This window comes from Engraulis encrasicolus, chromosome 9, assembly GCF_034702125.1.
Source record: "Engraulis encrasicolus isolate BLACKSEA-1 chromosome 9, IST_EnEncr_1.0, whole genome shotgun sequence".
NCBI lineage: Eukaryota > Metazoa > Chordata > Actinopteri > Clupeiformes > Engraulidae > Engraulis > Engraulis encrasicolus.
In genome coordinates this window covers 5,778,171-5,783,170 of record NC_085865.1, presented here as the reverse complement: position 1 = coordinate 5,783,170, position 5,000 = coordinate 5,778,171, and positions in this window count along the sequence as shown.

Genomic DNA, 5,000 nt, shown 5'->3' with positions numbered 1-5,000 from the left:
TGTTAATGTTTTTTAAAAAGTATATTTTCTGTCTGGGTGTCAGTTTGGAAGAGGGGCTTGGTCCCGCCTCCCTGCCCGCAGCTGAGGCTGCTCAAATCAGGGCCGGTTTTTAGCATAGGCCGGCTAGGCGGTCGCCTAGAGCGCCATGTGAAGAAGGGGCGCCGAAATGGCGCTCTCCTATGCGTAATTTTGCGATATGAAGTTTTTTTATGAAGTCGCAATCAACAAAGAGTGGCGAAAGCGCTCCTCACGGCAAAGCGCCCCTCAGCCAATAGTAATATCTCTTCCAACTGTCTCTGGGAAGTCTGTGAACCAATAAACAGAGAGTTCTGAGAAAGGGGGCGGGACTAGTGACAGCGTGCGGTCTATTTTGAATTTGGAGACTCACTCGAGAGACAGAGGGGGCAAGCGCAAACAGTAGTGCTGCTCTGCTGGATGGAGATTATTATGTTCTCATTAAACCACTCATTGCATGATGCAGGAGTTTCAGAGGGTGTTTTGGAACTATGTGATTTAATCAGCAACCGTTTGTGATTATGGAAAGCCTAATAGTTATGAGGTTACTATTTGGAATTAGAGAGAAAAAGAGCATGGTTTTTGATCAGAGAAATCGCTAGTTAGCATGCTAACATTAGCCAAGTATGCCAAGCAATGAAATCCAGTAAAGTAGCTGTTAGTAGCCTACTCACTACTCACTAACACCCACCTGATATCATAATAGCCTACTTGCTTAGGTTGACAAGCAATGTAAAGTAAGACTGGTGCAATGTTTAAAACAATTTTAGCTGCCATATCTCCTTCCATCCACATGAACTACCTGCTTGTTGTAAGCTTAAAAAAACATTAATTTCCAGACCAGAATGACATAGCCTACATTAATCATGTAACAGAACCATGCACAGCAGACAAGTGAGGCTATTTACTATATTTTGTATATTATGAAATTCAATAGCGTGACAGCTCTTCTCCCTTTCTCTCACCCTGTCCCTCCAAACACATAGATAGCCCCCTTCTCATTCTCCTACTCACAAATGCACCACTATTTCCAGTCCAGAAATGAAATTGGTTTGGAAGACAGCACAATGTGTAGCTTATTAAAATTGTTATGCTGCCATGCTTTGTGATGCTGTAGATAGTGTAGATCAATGCAGACCTCCTTGGTAGGCTTATTTTCAGAGGTGGAAAGAGTACAGAAAATGTGTACTCAAGTAAAAGTATCTTTACTTTGCCTAAATTCTACTCAAGTACAAGTAAAAGTACCCATCTAAAAATCTTCTCAAGTAAAAGTAAAAAGTACTTCACTTAAAATGTAATTTGAGTAAAAAGTACTTAGTTACTTTTAATTAGCTTTCCTCTTGAGAATGTCATGTTTATTTTTCTTGAATATCGTCCTCCATAACCTCTATCTCTTGCTTGGCACCAGCCATCATCCAATACATTGATACAAGATAGTAAAATAGTGGAATGCTGTGTGCCATCCTGCACAATCTTTCATTTCTGGCGGATTGTGGCATTATTGTGCATGGCATTTTGTCTCTCAGTCAATTTTTTTTACTCAGTACTCAGGCCAGGTTCCAGTGTAATTGAGTAAAGTACTTGGGTCAAAATGTACTCAAGTACAAGTAAAAGTATTAATTTTAAAAAATACTTAAAAAGTACAAAGTATTCATAAAAGCTACTCAAGTACAATATTGAGTAAAAGTAAAAAGTTACTTTTCCACCCCTGCTTGTCTACACATGCATTTTACATGCAAATGTACTGTATCACTCTCCTGGCATTTCAATTTCACGTTACAATTCAAACACATTGATAACCTCCCTCTCATCTGGGGTTGGGGGCCCCACCACCATCACATCCAACACACCACACAGTGAAGCTACTTTCATGCGACTCAATCTGATGTGTTGGTCGCCTGTCAAAAAGAACCACAAATCCATTTGATGAAAAACGGTTATTGTTCTTGATGCTATTTAGTTAAGCTTACTAAGGATATTAGTCTTGTGTTCTGTGAGGTATAAGAAAGATTTTTTTTTTTCTTTCAAAGGTAGGGGGGGTGGGGGGGCGCCAGAAATCAAACTCGCCTAGGGCACCAAATAAGCCAGAACCGGCCCTNACTCAAATATCCACGAAACACAACAGGAAAACCTAGGATAAATGTAACTAGTAACAAAGTCTTCTTCTAGAAATGTAAGGAGTAGAAAGTACAAGTAATTGTCAAAAAATGTAATTGAGTAAAAGTAAAAGTCTGCATTTTTATTTTTACTCAAGTAAGTACAAATTCCAGAAAAAACTACTTAAGTACAGTAACGAAGTAAAAGTACTTAGTTACGTTCCACCTCTGGTGAGCAGTAATGTTAGTGTCAAGCCCTGATAAAAGCCCAGAGCTCCTTTGCTAAAGGTGGACCAACACAAAGACAGGTAGGCCTATGCATGTTGTCATAGCTCCACAGCTCTCCACAAATCTGACATCAGGAGTTACTCAAGGACAGGGATGAGGTGGAGGAGGATTCAAACAGACCATAATCTATGTTGTCTGCGGCTGGCTCCATCTGAATAGACCACAATAACACAATGGTCTCGTTCCAATATGCGACCTTGCATCCACCACTTGTGCTCGTGGCCTCATACCATTAAGTAATATGTCATGATGACATCACTGACAACATCATTATATTTCAATATCTCGCAAAAGCTCAATTGTAAAGTCATTTTCTCATTTGCAAACTGGATGGTGAATGAAGAATAGTCCCCCAAAAATTGTTTTGGCTAGGCTGACAGCTGGGAAACTTTATTGTTTTCTCCACGGAGGAGGGGCCAGAAGGCGGAGCGAGGCCACAAGCACAAGTGGAGGACGCAAAGTAGCATATTGGAATGCACCCAATATCTATCTGGTCTGTCCTCCTTCCAGACAAGGCCAAACGAGACGAGACAAGGTCATTCACATTGCACATTTCATACACAGCGAGTCAGTTCGATGCTTGACAAAACAAGCAATATGTATAAGTGGTTGGAATAAGAGGCCAATCTATTTTCTCTGCGTCAGGGACTCAAACAGAGGCTAACAGACATAATAATAATAATAATAATAATAATTTGTTTTGACTGCCTTGAGGACTCCTTCTTGCCTGCAGCCTGACTGAGTACTTGGTGTGTGTGTGTGTGTGTGTGTGTGTGTGTGTGTGTGTGTGTGTGTGTGTGTGTGTGTGTGTGTGTGTGTGTGTGTGTGTGTGTGTGTGTGTGTGTGTGTGTGTGTGTGTGTGTGTGTGTGTGCGTACGTGCGTGCGTGCATTCCTGCGTGCCTGTGTGCATGCGTGCCTGTGTGCGTGCGTGCATTCCTGCGTGCCTGTGTGCGTGCGTGCGTGCGTGCATTCCTGCGTGCCTGTGTGTGTGCGTGCATTCCTGCGTGCCTGTGTGCGTGCGTGCGTGCATGTGTCCAGCACATTCTCCAGATGTGAGCTCTTCTCTCAGCTCCTCCAGAGAGGCCGACAGGGTTGACTGTAACAGAGGCCAGTGGACCCTAATCACCACAATCTACACTGCTCCTCTCACAGCCTGCTGTTGCAAGCGGCATACCATTTGTAACATTAAAGGGACACCGTGTGGGATTTTTTTGTTGATTATTTCCAGAATCCATGCTACCCATTCACTAATGTTACCTTTTTCATGAATACTTACCACCACCATCAAATTCTAAGTATTCATTATGACTGGAAAAATTGCACTTTTCATACATGAAAAGGGAGATCTTCTCCATGGTCCGTCATTTTAAGCTGCAAAAATGACTGTACTTGGGCCAAAAATGTATTTAATTACTTAGTAAACTTTCATGAAAAGGTCAAATTTGGCAATAGGCAACATAGTTTCAAAGACAAACATAGTTGCAGTACCTTTTTGACCATTTCCTGCACAGTGTACCTTTAACACTAACGCTAATGCTTTTATCCAAAGCGTTTTAACAGGGTATTGGTTACTAGCCTGATTATCATCAACGTTCAAACCTCTTCGAGACTTGGTCTGACCAAGAGCATAACAATTATCATTTTCCAAACGGCACGGTTGACCCGTCTTCCTTGGTTTGCTTATGGTTGTTTGCTTCCCGACGAAGTGAAAGGGGTTCCCGTATTTTCGGGAACTCAGAAAGTACTTGCATTGCTCTTGACCTGACTAATTGGTTACAGTCCCTGGAGCAATGTGGGGTTAGGTGCCTTGCTCAAGGGCACATCAGCCATGGTGGAGTGAACTAGAGTGGAAGGGTGGGATTTGAACAAGCAACCCCTTGAGCAGCTGTCCCCCAAAATGTCTGTGCACAGTGCACACCACTGCACACTGACAAGAGACTTGTTGTTGACAGAGGCTCAAATGTTTTTGCCTCATCTTGGACTTGAATCTCTTTGGACTCTGTCTTGACTCGGTCTTGAGTAGTCCTGGTCTTGGACGTATTTTGTACTCTGAAAAGGTGGTCTTGACTCGAGCCTTGACTACAGCTCTGAGGTCTCTCTCTCTCTCTCTCTCTCGCTCTCTCTCTCTCTCTCTCGCTCTCTCTTTCTCTCTCTCTCTCTCTCTCTCTCTCTCTACCTCTCTACCTCTCTCTCTCTCTCTCTCAGACACACACACACACACACACACACACACACACACACACACACACACACACACACACACACGCGCGCGCGAGCGCGTCTTTGAGCCTACATACGTACATCCCATCTGTTTCTGTTCATGCTGAGCCAAGCAAACTGAACTGAGGTGAACTAAACGTTAAGAGACTGCTGAGTACGTGGTGGAGGTTCTTGATAAGAGTAGGCCCTGTGCTGGACTAGACTTTACCTTATGTTTTATCTTACTGTTTTAAATGTTCTTTGACTGTAATGTATTTCCTTCTTTCTTCCATGTTTCCTGGACTATAGACTGGGACCGAAAAGTGGCCCGGGCATTTTTGGCATAGACCGGCCCCCGAAGACACACAGGCCACTTTCATACGATGTCTTCACTGGCTGAA